At 41.1% G+C, this 14856-nt stretch overlaps 1 protein-coding gene across 1 annotated transcript in view; it reads right to left on the bottom strand.

Annotated features, from left to right (window-relative positions):
- Window positions 1-14856, bottom strand: part of LOC134565063 (protein phosphatase 3 catalytic subunit alpha-like) — a 223718-nt gene that overhangs the window by 107649 nt on the left and 101213 nt on the right. The gene's annotated exons all lie outside the window — the stretch shown is intronic.

The following is a 14856-nucleotide window of genomic DNA, read 5'->3' as shown; positions in this document are numbered from 1 at the left end:
TCTAAATCCAAGACAGAGCTCTCTCTCTAATGACTTTGAGTAGAGAGATATGTTTTCCCTATATAAGTAATAGTTTGCTACACAAGACACATCTGAAGCCCACCAGTGCTGAATAGACCATCCCAGCACAGACAGGGCAGAGGATGTCAGACTGAAGTTGGAAATAAATGGATAAATATGAAGGTTGTCCTAGCAACATGGCAGCAACTAGCAAGCTGCATACTGTCCTCAGGTAGGGTCAGAGGTATAAAATTCTATGTTCCTGCTCTCCTGGAGCAAGAAGGCTCAAAGGTGATGCTGTCAGTTGCCAGGATTAGGCTGGAACATTATCCCAGCTTAATCCCCTTTCCCTCCCAGTGCATGAGGCAGCACCTGCCTCACCAGCCACAGGGTAATTATCCTGATCACTGCCACAGCTGCAAAAGGGTCAGGTTGTTACTGAGCTCCAAGCAGGGTAAGGAGGTGGCTGCAGGGCCGGTTTCAGCTGGTCCCACCTGCAGTGCAACCCTGTCCCTGCCAAAGGGTCTTGTCCCCTGTTCAATGTCTTACTGGCAGCTTTGCCCCATCACAGCACTTGAAACCCTAACACAGCAGATCAATATATCTGTTAGCTTCAGTTTTCTTCTAATTTCACCATCAGCGGATTTCAAAAACCTGTAACTCACACTCATTATTTAAAGTTCAAACCAAGCACTCTTCTCTTACACTACCAGAAGTAACAGTGCAGAAAATTAAATTTTTAACTTTATGCAGTTATCTTCCACTGATATTTTTGACACAAACAGCTTCAGAAAATGCCTTTCCCCCCACCTCAATCTTTTTTTTTTTTTTTTTTTTTTTTTTTTCATTTTTGCTGCTCCAGCAGTCCATTCACTCAAATAATCTGGTGGGGACTTATGAATGTGGGTGTCTGAAATACACTGAAGCCTGACTGCTCTCAGACTTAAACATGGGGCAAAAAGAGAGGAAGGTGAAAATTTATGAAATAAGCAATTTATTACACAACACAGAAAAAGAATAATCTTTTCTAAAAAATGGAAGATGAGTGATAGCTCAGCAGTTCTCCAAGCCTCCATCCTCTTTTTACAAAACAAACAAAAAAAAAACATACCCTGGAAGGCTACCTAGTCCTAATGACCCTACATTTCCAGCATGGAGAAAGGAGAAAAGGGAAAACTTGGCACATATCTGCAATCACTTTGGCTGGAAGAAGCACATACCATTAACTTGCATTCCTTAGCAAGACAATGGCCAGTGTTCCCCCCAAAGGCATGATAATGCACAAACCTATGCAGTGCACCAGTACTTTGAGGTAACTACTATATATGCTTGTATGCTGAAAGAAGATTTTTACATTTATAAAGACAGAGCAAAACAGATGTGATGACAATAGCAAACAAAAGCTATGACATAAAACCTAGTGATATAGAAAAAAATGACATGCTACAGCACTGTAAGAGTTCTGCAGGCAGAGTTTTAACAAAGATGCACCCATACCTAATTAAAGAAAAAAGATACTGTTCCAATAGGAGATGATTCATGATTAATTAGCAAAAACATGAGTGGGTGAATAGACCACAAATTGCATCTTCCATTATGAGAATATTAACTTTGAATGTACACATACACAGAACTTCCATAGAAGAACAATGTAAGAAATGGTCACATTCATGCAGAAGTAATTTTCAAGTTAAACATCATTTTTACTAACAACATCCACAAATGCCTGTATCAACCAAAATCCTTTTATAAATACAACAAACATTTAACTGCCATTGCTTTATAGAGAGCAATGCTACCATCTGAATACACAGGTATCCATCTGTTTCTCCATTCCTTTTTACTTTCTCTGGTTTTTTTTTTAACCTATGGTATTAGCATATATAAGGAAATAACAACAAATGCAAAAAACTTGACTCTTATCAGAAATAAACCCTGGAATCTCATCAGACACCAACTGCGCACACAGAACACACAACAAGGAAAAGCACAGAACTGGGAGAGGAGGTCACCAGGGAAAGGCAGGAAGAGGAAGGAGTGGGTGACTGAAATGCCAGCATTGAGCTCCTCGCCATGGCACAGGCCCAGGTGACGCTTTTGTAAAAACAGGCAGGTGTTGGAGTCCAGGACATCCCTCTGGCCACCCTGGAGGGTTTGGAGACTGGACAGGGGGGTCTGGGATCTGTACAAGGGGGTCAGCCAGCCTCACACAGAGCCCAGGAGGACACTGCCTCTGATCCCTGTCCATGGGAGTGAATGCCCACATTGTATGAAGATACACAAGCTGAGAGAATTCAAAATAAGTAGTAGTTAGTTAATCACAGAGTGTAAATGTAGAATCTAGGATTTTTAGTATATGGGGTTGAAGAGACAAGATGGAGGAATTGGGGAGTGGTCCTGTCCTCCTTGTTCTTGCTCTCGTCTCCCATTTTCTGCTGAGTTCTATCACAAGGATTGGTTTAGAGTAGAAACGACATGTTAACATAGGTAGTAAGTATTGGTAAAATTTTGTAAATAAAAAGTACGTTGTGGACAGTGGTTGGGTCAGGGAGACCATACATAAAGTCCGGGACCCTCGGATCCGCCCCAGTCTGCCGTGTGTCCTGCTCTGCTGGGGATGCCTTGCAGAGCTGAGAAAGAACTAAGAGATAATGAAAGAATAAACAACCTTGGAAACATGCACTGGCAGGCTCTGTTTGTCTTCTCTGGCACTGAACCTTTTGGGCAGGAAAAGCTCGAAAACCTTACATACCTCAAGGAACAGCAACCCCGAGGTGAATCTCAGGGAAAAGCAACCCTGAGAGACAGGAATCTGTATTAAGCGAAGGCCATAAAAAGGGGAGAAGCAATAAAATGTACATCTACATCTAAGACATATTTTTAGAAGTCAGTGACAAATCTCACTACAAGACCATCACACGAGACTCATGCATGCCTAATCATACTCTGTAAAACTTAAAACCTGGACTGGTGTCCACCTCATTTCCATTATTTCTTTATATTGGCATAAAAGACAAACTAATCACCAAGTGAAATACTACCCTGGTGGTTTGGTTATAAAATATGGGCCACAACCAAATACAAAAAAAAAAAGTTTTAAACCCTTGACCTCAGCTTGTCAGTAACATTCTCCTGAGATCTGAAAACAGAAGAAAATACTCTTTAACCACTTACTAGTGGGAATTTTTCCACTTGTGCTTTCAGGTCTCTTGAGCATGTTTCAGCAAATGGAGGAAAAGATCAACCTGTTCTTTTACTGTTCTTGCAGGCTTCTGCAAAACCCACCTCATTGTTAACACAGCCACTGCAAAGGTCAAATGTCATTACTGTTTCTCTCAAATATTAAGCAGCCACTCTGGAACAAATAAATAAACCATAAAGAGCTCTGCTTAATTAGAGTGGACCATGTGTGCACGCATACATAAAATACAGCATGTGGCAAAGCAAGCATTATTTTGTTTATATATTATTCATTTTAAAATGAAGCTGTACACTAAATGAATACTCTCAGAGGAGGCTGCCCATAAGAAAAACTCTTCCATCAATATTCAAGTTCCCAAATTATCTCCCCCTGTAATGCTTCTCCTATAATTTTATATAACTTATGCTGTATGGCTGTACATAACTATGTTTATAGCACATCATATTTTTATGAAAAATAAATGTTTGCCTTTTTACTTTTAAGGAAAACACACCAATAACTGCTAACATTGCAATAACCCAAGGCACTGCATTTGTCTGACGGCAATTCACAATTCTCCATTTTGAGAAACATTTGCACAGCAGTGCCTGGAGCACAAGTTATTAAACACATTGACACTTATCCCACAGATGCAAAAAAATTTTAAAAGGTCACTCTGCAGCTTTGGGTTTTTTACATCTATTTCATAACCTTCAGACTCAATATGTATAAAAGTTTCCTAAAACTAATAAAAATCATCTCAGAAACTCCAACAAAACTGTACTTTTTAAAGACAGGAACATTTTTAATAGTTAAATAACACATTTTGAGTCTGACTTTGAAAATCTACATCCATTTTATGTGTTTGAACATATAGCATAATCTTGAGCATTCCTGCTGATCAATAACACCCATAATGGAGTTTTTACTATTTAGCTGGAATTCTGCATTTCTGCACCATACTGAGTCTGACAGAATCTATGTGGCAACACAAAGAAGCAGCCATAGATCAACTTTTCAGCTTAAAGACATTGGTTTAACATTACCTAATTCCTGTACAGTTGCCTATGAACTTCTGGCTTACTTGGTTTCTATGAACCTAAGGGGAAAGAACAATGAAATTTTTTTTTTCAAGAACTCTGCTTAATTCAGGTGACAGACTGAAACAAGATGATGATTCACCACCATCCACAGCTGCTAAAGGGGAACAGAGTGAAACCCCCCAGGCAGTGCAGGGCTCACCAAAGCAGTGGAAAAAGGAAAGGGCACTGCCAAAGATGCTCAGCCATGCAAGACATGGAGTTCTGATGTAACAAACATCCCCCCTCGACAGATTTCCTCAGGCACCACATGGATAATGCTTTCATCTCCATATACCCAAATACTGCAGGTGTGCTGCTTTGCTGAGTGAGGGAGACACTGGTTCAGCTCTTCACTGCTGCTTGCTCTGGGTGTGCTGCGACCCAGGGGCTCAGTCTGAGTTTTCTGGAGACAGATTCAACCATTCAAACACACTGAATCACTGCAATCTCTTTTTTAACCTGCATGTTGCTTCCTTAGCAGGTATTTTTTAGGAGTACCATACAAAGGATGAGTTATTGAGAAGACAAAATTTCTTTTCAATATAAAATTTTGTACTACAGCATTTATAACACGTGCAAGTTCTTATTAGCTTTTTGTATACTTGGCAGGAAAATATGTCTACACCTGATAAAAAAAATCCAACTATTTATATGACAGCACATCCTGGTTTAGGGCAAATTTGGGAGGAAACATCTGAATAGGGTCCCTCTGGAAAGCAAACCCAAAAGGCCCCTCCTCCCAGCCAGTCTGGGAAAAGAACTTCCTTGGAGAAAACTGGAAAAAAACTATTTATTTAACAAACAAAATGCCCACAAGCATAAAGAATGAATAATATGAAACAATAAAACCTCTCCCTGCTCCAAAGAGAGATGGCAAACCTGAGAAAATCCTTCCCATGAGTAGCTCAGCTCACTCAGTTTTTATCAGTCCCAGTCCCTCTGGAGTTCCAGACCCAGTGGGCTGCAGGTGCGAGCCCTCAGTGCTTCTCTGGGGTTTTTGGTCTGGAGCATATTTAGAGTCTCAAGAAAAAGGAAAAAAAAACAGTCCAGGGAACGTCTCTGCCTTAGCTAGCTAAACTAACTAAAAAGCAAAAAAGATCTCTGTCCCAGCCGCCAGTCTGTGCTTCAGACGAACATGGTCCGGAGAGGAATGTGCAGGAGTGAGAGCTGTTTTCAAAACAAACTTGGTGCTTCTTCGTTCCTTGCTTTGCTCTCAGAGCCAGTCATAAAGGCACAGAATTCAATATACAGCACAGACAGAACAGACAATTGGGGATACAAGCATCATAAAACCACCTTAGGACACAGCAAAAGAGCCAAACCAAAATCATCTCAGTGGAGTTAAAAGTGGAACACATGTTCTGATGTTTTCCAACAAAAACTATCAGGTTTCATTTTACATTAGCTACTGTCATTAGAGTAGGCACTGGAATTGGCAATCTCTCTCTAAAAGATCAAGCTTTCACCTGCTATTTTAAGACATGACGTATTTGAGGACTGTTTTTACTAAATCTGCTCACCAGATGGTGAAAGTGTTGGAAATTAGAATCTGGAAAATAAATCTACAGTATAAAATAAGAAGCAGCTATGAGGACTCCTATAGAAATTTAGCATGAATTATTCTTCATTGCCAACAAGTTCTTGCAGTGCAATCAGAAGTGCTCACAACTATATTTGCTAAAAGACATAATTAAATTAACATCACTCATGAGCAAGGCACTTGGCTTCACAGAAAGCTGAAGTTTTCATTGGGCAAGCCAGTCAATACTGCATAAAGAAAGAGTCCATCAAAAAGAATGTTGCATGAAGACACCTTTGAGTAACAGCACCTGGATATGAACTGAACTGGGAGCAGACAAGAGAGTCATACCTCAACAAAGCCCACACGTACCAAATTTAGAGAGAAAAGAGAAAGGAGTTCCTTTCACAGATATCTCAGCTGACAACATGGAAAACAGGCCACTTGACATGAGGCAATAACACCTGTGGCCTAGAAAAAACAGAAGGGACTACAGGTTGGCAAGGAAACTGCTTCGAACAAGACTGAGATGAGCCATGCTAGCATTATTTTTTGGTGTACAAAAGTCCAAACTATAAAAATTTTAAAAACTGACAAAAGACTCTTCATCAAATATCCCAGTTCCGATGACTATTTTAATATATTCTGACACTTCAGTCATAACTGGGGAACATAACAGCAAAGACAGCAAATTGCCTCAGAGAAGTGTGCCTAACTTGGGACAAAAGCTGCGATAGGACAGTGTTTGTAAAAGGAAAGGCTGTGTCAACCATAAACTGATACCAACATATTGCCACATTGTTTCCAGGCACTAAGGCTGTGACCTTCTAAGCAGTAGGCTTCATTCCTCCAGTGAAATGTCCCACTCTAAGACAACCCATTCCAGCACACTACAACCAGTCCTCATGCAGCATAACTCCATGATAGCTTAGGAAGCAAAATACCTTTACAGGATTTGAGCCTCAAATTTAAAAGAGAAGGATGAAGTCTTACCCCTGTGCACCCTGTTACTTCACAGGAGAGGGCTGCCTCTGACTGTTGTAGTTTGGATTTGGGAGGGTCCCCGGGGAGGGTTCCCCGGGAGTCTCCCGGGCTCTTAGGTTCGTTAGTATTTGCATGCAGGCAGGCAAGGAGACTCTAGACGGCTGGTGAGGTGCTGATAAGATGAGGATTTATTTGGAGTTCGACTCTGGGAAAGCAGCATGGTCACTAAGGGAGAGGGGGAAGGAGGGGGAGAGAGGGAAGGGGAGAGGGAAGGGGAGAAGAGCAGAGCCTCCAGAGGCTTCCAGGGCAAAGAGCACGAGCCCTCTCCGTTTGCACTCTTAACAGGCAGATTCAAAGTGGGCGCGGATAGATCTTCAGGCCAATGATGTTACAGATAAACGATACTTCAAGGGAGGTTACAGACTTGGGATAAACCATACACTTTCCAGGGGTGAGCCAGAGCATACCATTTCAATAAAATGCAATTCCACACTGACCAGCTGTGGAGCTGGGACTTACTTGCACATTGTGCCACAAGCCATACCAGTACATCTCAACCACACAGATAAGTTTTTGACAGGATGATCTATCGCCTCTCAACTGCCTCTGCCCTTTTAATGAACATCTTTTAGCAAACACAAGAGCGGCACAGCAGAGAGGAAGGACAATAAAAGTCATCATTAACTTGGAACCACAGAAAGGGAATGAAATCCTGTCATTTCTGTCTAATTACCAAGCTGAAGTATGATGGGTTGCCCCTGGCTGGATGCCAGGTGCCTGTTCTTATGGGATGAAAGGCTACCACTTGCCATCACTTAGGAACTGCTATGGCCTTTCCATGGCATTACTGGCCTCCTCCAGAATACACAGTACCTAACAATAAGAAATGTATACAGCAATGCTTTTCTTCAACTCTTTAAAAGAGCATAACCAGTCTCCTTGTAAACTCAGGTCAAATTATACTTGGAAAGAACCACCATAAGTAGTTGTGTCACCTTCAGTCACTTAAAAAAAATCCTTTAAAAACAACACCCACTACTTTAGGATTTGATTTTCTTTATACTCATCACAGGAAGTTTTAAAACTCTAAAAACAATTTACACAAAGAGGTTCTTCCAAGAGGTTAGAACAGCGGCCCATTATTCTTACTCTGGTCTCAAATGAAGAATAGTTATAAAAACCACCAAGGTCTGGATAAACACACAAGATTCCCTTGGTGGTTTGACTCTTGACTGGTGAATTGATTGACATGTACCCATCTCAACCAATCAATTTTTGTAATAAATTGTAGCATTGATATCAGCAACATAGATAAATGTATATTTCTGTAACAAGCCAAATCTAACTCTAATTTTCAATCATGATCAAGCAATTAGCAACAAAAATGGTTTTCAGTTTTTCAGAAAACGTCGGAGAAAAAAATGACATCAGAACTTTTCCAGAACATTTACAGGCAACAGGCACATCAGAAAGCACAGGAACCCTGAGATCCCAGGAGGAGGTACAGGCTGGAAAGGGAGAGGAGGTACACTTTAAAAAAAGTGCATAAAAAAAAGCCATCTAATTCAAAGAAATGGGTCTGTATGAAATATCAAATTGTAGTGTATGTGGTTATACACTGGCAGCATTCCCAGAATATCTTTTGGCCAACTACTGGGACAAAGAAACAAATTCTATCAGTCTTAAAGAGCACAAACAACACACATCCCTATAAAATATTACAAAAGAGTATTCTTTCCTTGTGTTTGAGATCATATGCAAGTATATTTGACATTCACAATCCACTCCTGTCCACAGTTCATGGATAAAAAAATCAACTACAATATAAAGTAGAGAGGAAAAATTCAGTTCAACAGGAAACATTCCCAGTTAGGACCAACACATACAGTAAAAACTGGAAAGTGTGATTGTAGCTTCCTGGTCTCGTCAGAAAAGTTTGTTTTTCTACTTTGTTACACCCAAGTTTTTCCATAGGCCTCGAACTGAATACAGTTGAGTTAGCTTTTGAAAAAGAGAACAATAATTACCTAGAGTTTAAATTCCTTTAGGGGAACAATTCATTTGGAGAAAACAGTCAGGGGAAAAAGAACCCTGTAACAATGGAAAATACCAAATGTCTTCCAAGACTTATATAAGGAATCAGGCCCAGTCCTCCATCCCCCAAAATACTTGAGTGATGGATAATTTCTTTTCTATGGTAAAGCTTCACTATTGTTCCTAATTAGAGGCAAATAGGAAGTGACTGCATGTGACATTATTTCAATCTATGGGGAAAAATCCAAACAATCAATTCTAGGACCTGGAAAACCTTCAGGTATCAAATCCATATTTATGGCACCATTTTCTTCTGATTTTTTTGTTCAACTTCAGTCAGTTGACACTATCAAATTTCAGTCTTTTATTTGGCAAAGGTAGCTAAAAGAGGGACTGCAAATAATTCTTCACCTACAAACTGAATTCCCTCTCCAACCTTCTGAGCATAATGAGGTACCTTGTTGGGAAGGATGAAATAGAAAAGCCTTATCAATATGACTGCTTAGATTTTGGGAATATAAAACCTACAAGCGAGATAGAAATGGAGGCAAGCTTTGAGATGTAAGATACCAAGCCCTCAGCTAGTGAACAATGGTGTGGCTAGCAGGGGGCAATCTCTTTTGATTAAACAAGACCCTCCTTCTTGCCAAAGGTGGAATGGTAATCCTATAGGCTGTATGTAAATGCTGTAAGATTTGTATCTTTCACTGGATTGGTTAGTGTAAATCAGAATATTCAACACAGGAGATTTATTGTACTGTAACAAGAACTTCGGTCTCTTGTCCTGGCCTGCTTTTAGCTGTGCCTAGCAGCTCCAAGCAGTGCCCCTGCACCCACAATAAACTACGTGTTCACAGAGATGCCTTGTCTCCAGAGATATCTCTACCTCTGTGGATCTCCTACAGTACCTTTACCAAATCTGGTCAGAAATCAGCTTAGTTTTGAGGACTAACTCAAAGTTTCTAGTGACATGCAAAAGAGCAGGGAAGCAAACACCATTTCCTTTCCAAAGCTGTTCTATCAGGGCAAGGTTTAAATACGACCAAGATTTAGCTTCCAAAAATTGACCACAATCTGGCACTTGTCAGACAAATTTGTTAAAACAAGTCATAAACTCATAGAATAGATTGGGTTGGAAAGGACCTCAAACAGCATCAAGTTCCAACCCTTCTGCCATGGGCAGGGACACCTTCCACTAGAATAGGTTAAGTAAAGCCCCATCGAGCCTGGCTTTGAACTTCTAAAAGGAGAGGTAAGTATAAGTAAAGCAGCCTTTATTTGGAGATACTCTGTTTCCTAACATTCCTTAAATACCACATTACAGAAATTGCTCTGCTTAAATGTCAGCTTGCAGAGGTTGATTCCTGGAACAAGAAACACCAGCACATCTCTTGCTGCTTCAAGAAAGTTCACTAGGCAGAAGAAATTAAAATTCCTGCTAGCATTACTAAGTAATCATTTAAAAAATACATCTCACATTTCAAATTTAGGGCTATTTGGCACCTAGCAATTGACAACTTTCCCAAAGAATGTGCAGCCTAAGGACAAAGATAAAGGGGATAGGGATGCTAACAGACCAAGGTAGTTTACTGCCTGTCTCTTCCAGGTTCTAAGCTGTTGAATGCTGACCAAAGGACTTGCAAATGGCATCTTTGAATCACGTAAGTTTTATTTTATTTTTTTTTAAAAAGCAGTTTGGGAAAACAAGGAAATAAAAAACTTTACCTAAGTCAATAAATATCAGGATGTGAAAAACATTTTAAGCATTAATGCCTGAACCATGCCCTGTGAACTAAATCAAAAAGACATGCTGAACTGTAAATGTTAACCTGGTTTATTATTTTGCTGATCATGAGGCATGCAGTAAGTAGCAGATATACACCAGCACCTCATAATCAGTCAGACAAGTCTAAGGAATAAGCCTTACAAATATAAGTGTGTGTAAGAACCAAGTGTAGCTGGAGCCAAATTAACCTTGAGAAGTAGTTGGAAACAGTAGTTGATGTGTGGGTGCTTTGTTTGTTTCAGGTTTTGTTTGAATTTTGGGATTCTTTTTTTAATCCCAAAGAGCTTTGCTTGTTATAGTAGCATTCTACCCTTGACAGAAGTTTAAATCAGCATACTTCTGGATGAGTCAACCTATACTGACTCACATTGGTTTATGGCGTACAAGGAACCGGCCAACCTCTGCACATACTAGCGTGAAAAACATCATTTCAGAATTCCACTAAAACTGAATTCTGCTTGTTCAGCCATAATCAATAGAAAGGAAACACAGAGGCATAAAAAAATCTGCACCTGATTATATAATAAAACTAATTTGCACTAGGCTACATGTATTACTGACCCAATAACAGCCCCTTCTTATTTAGGGGTCAGGTCATATACCTGGAAAAACAGCAACAAAAAGAGGTATTAGTCTTCTTTTTTTTTTTTCCTATGCAGTTTAATGTATAGATACCAACTAGTCCTCACAGCATGGTTTGGCTTTGTCTGCATAAGGATTTAGGGACATACACTTCATGTTACACAGTGTCATATTTTAAACGAACAAAATCCCCACCTCAGTCTTCACTATACTCAAGGAGTCAAAATGGCTGGTTTCTCCTGGAACTCAGCAAATGCTTAGTACAATTTGTTTCTTCTCACCTGATATCAGAGATACTGCTTACCAGTCCAAACTTGTCACAGTACGACACAAAATGAACGACACGGACACACAAAGTTCAGATCAGGATAGAGAGATCAAGTTTAATTTTCTCTCTGATATTTATACATTTCTGACACTGGCTGTGCATTGGAGGATGGGGTAACCACCTCCTCAACCACACTGGTCAAAGCAACAGTCCATCAACTTCTCTCTTCCTCCAGAAAGGAATGCAAAACAACAGACAGAATAACAGTGACTTTTCTTTATATGAAAAACTGTGAGAACTCTGACTCCAAAAATGTAAACTTCAGAAGGCTAAGAAGAACTTTAGAAGAACAGGGCGACACAAACTAACACCCCAGTTCAAACTAGAACATTTTATAGGGGAATTCAACCCTTTGTTTACAGAAGGGGCATGAGCAGAAGGCAAAGTGAGCCCTCCACAGGCCCGATAACCCATGGTGCCTTTCTGTCCTGCTGAAAAGAATTGAAATACTTCTATGAGACTGTTATGAATAATTTCATATACAACTTCCTCTTCTTCCAACATGCTCAAAAGACTAATTTTCCTGTGATATTATTAGAGTTCACACAGATTAATACTAAAGATTATAGACCACATTCACCACTGTGCTATGCTGTAATGCCATTAAAAAAAAGTCCTTTCTAATCCAGCATTAACAGATCACACAGAGCTTCTAAACCGGGTTCAACCTGCTGACCATGCCTAAATAAAACTTACCAAACCAAACTCAGTGACACTGAGACATTAATTTTGAGGCTTTGAGAAAAGCTAAGGTTACAGTTAACAATAGATGTTACTGATTTAGCTGAAATGAATAGATAAGCTTTGCTGAAATCAGTTAAAAGTTAGAAGATGGTTAAAAGAAACTCGATTTAAGATAAGCTACCCCGGCTTTAACAACTCATTGCTTGTCAAACAGAGAAACTAATCAATACAACACCAGACCTCCTGTTTCCAGAAACCCACTGAAATAGTCCTGGAAAACAGGAAACAGGGAGTTCTACCATACATCAATGTCATGGGTTAGCACTGGCCAGATGTTAATGCACCCATGAATATATGTTTTTTCTCTAACAACTACTGTGGGATGTGATCAGGAACAGAGCAGAGCAGGCTTAAACTTTGAAAACAGAAAAACAAAACTTTATTACGTTACATAAGAACAGAGATAGAAAACTCTAATTACACACAGAGACAGAAATAAAAACTTCTCAGAACATTTTTTATCTTCCCTCAGTTTCTACCCTTTACACATTACTCTCTATAGACCAAACCCTTGGGTTTTAAATCAAACAATCACTACTCAAAAAAACCCCTACTAATCTTCATTTCAGCAAGGTAGAGGAGTCTCTCCTGCACTACAGACTGCTCCTCAGGAAACGCAGGTCTACTCTTTGTGTGTTTCTATGTCACCCGTGGCACTGCTTGGAGAAGTCTGACAGGGGACACTTTTTCTTTCTTATGTCTAGTGCTCTCACCACTGTCCATAGGCCAAAACTGCATACAGGGCTCTTTTAAGGATGCTTTCATGCCGAGCTCTCCCCATCTTTCTTCTCGGGCCGAGGGCTTTTTTTCTCTGCGGGCAGAGGGCGCCACTACACCCTCTCCCTTCTCTTCTCTGTTCGCTCCACTCTTAAAGTGCTAGTCACTGTAGCAAAGTCGAGCTAGCAACATCTACTCAAAAATGCAGTTTATGTTTAAAGAGACTAGAGTTCAGTCTATGGCTAACATTATGCAAGAAAAGTCCAGCTCAAAAAGCCACTCTTTTTCATCCCTGCCCACCTGGGATTCTCTTCATCTTCCTTCATTATCTCAGTCTCGAGCTGTTTCTCTCTCTCTTCTGAAGCCACCAGCCATGAGAAGCAATGTCTGAGAAAAGTCTCTTTCTGCCTCAGAAAGAGCCAACAGTTCTTGGCTCCAAGCAGGGTTCTGGACTTGGTATCTCTTTACACAGCTAAGAACTTCTCCTCTCCCCTGCCCCCGCTCTTTCTTTGCTGCTAGCTGCTGTTGATATTCGAAACTCTGAAGCAGCAGTCTCTCTCCTTGGGAGAGGGGGGGTGGGGCGGGGACAGGACGGGACGGAAGGCAGCTCCACAGTTTTCTACTCCTCCATCCTGGATGGGGGCTAGCTCCCAGTCTTGTTCACTCTCTTCCCTGCCCCCCGGGGCTCCGGCTTACCTGAGCCCGACCACGTGTTTCCCCTCCCCCACCCAGCCTCGTGGCTGGGCGGGGGGAGGAGGCCTGAGATGTCTGTCTGCTTAAACCGGAATCCAAAAGAGGCTGAACCCCCCTGGAGTCCTTCTTTTAACCCCTTGTGTCCTCAGAGGCGTGTCCAAACCTCCAAGTGACCAATCCAAGTGCCAGCACAAAACCTGATCACTGATTGGCCTCCCACATCCCCCTGGAAAAATTCACCTCCCCCCCCAACTACAACAATCAATCACATCTGCATTGAAAAGGTTGAAAGTTTAGAAAAAGGAAGACTCATTTTACTTCCTTCTTTTGGTGACCACTCCTCACAAAAAGACCACCGACCCATTTCAGGGAACAAACTACGCATGCTTAATAGCCTTTCTGTCAATTAGTATACGAAGCGGAGAAGAGGAAGTGACAGGGGTATGAATATGCATTTGTATTTTGTGTATTCAACATTTTTGTAAATAAAAGGCTTTGTAATTACCTGTGATCTTTGCAGCGCGCATTAGGGAACTATCCCACGCACTGCCCGGCGTTGCAATAATCATACACTTTCTAACTTTAACTGTTAGAGAGTATTTTGTCCGTCACAGTTGAATATTGATATTAGATCGATATTCATATTTTAATAAATCATCTGGCAACCGTGGCAGGACTCTGCTCTCTCTGGCCAAGGGGCCATCGGAGTCTGGGACCCCTCTGGGCGCCCACCCAGGATTTTCTGGGAAGAAGGCTCCCATGGCCCCCTGACACCCTGGGGAAAGACCAGGACCTGTCAAAACTACAGACAAAAAGGTATGTTTAATAAATATTGGAAACAGGTACCTTTGAATATAGGCAGCTTATAAGTCATAAGAGATGTCCTATGCAAAGCAGAGGCCTGACTGGATTTTGTAAGCTCCGCGGAGTCTGGTATTTGTGGTTTGTGTTTCAGGTGGTGCTGGCAGCAGCACCAGGAGTTTGTAGCCTGTGTCCCAAGGTGGGACAGCGGCAACAAGACAGCCAGTTTTTGCTGTTTTCTGGGAACAGCAGTGGCTCCAGTTTGGCTTGGTTTGTGGCTGAGAAGTGGCTTGTTGGGCTGCAGTGTGGGTGCCAGCCGCGAGTTTTGGGATGAGAGGGGTCCCGCTGTGGGTCGCCGGTGATCACAATTGCGGCCCGTGCATGCTGGATGTGAGTGTAGTGTAA

This window comes from Prinia subflava (assembly GCF_021018805.1).
Source record: "Prinia subflava isolate CZ2003 ecotype Zambia chromosome W unlocalized genomic scaffold, Cam_Psub_1.2 scaffold_32_NEW, whole genome shotgun sequence".
NCBI classification, from domain to species: Eukaryota; Metazoa; Chordata; class Aves; order Passeriformes; family Cisticolidae; genus Prinia; species Prinia subflava.
Note: the sequence above shows the minus strand (reverse complement) of the source record. Positions and strands in the feature narration are given on the sequence as shown.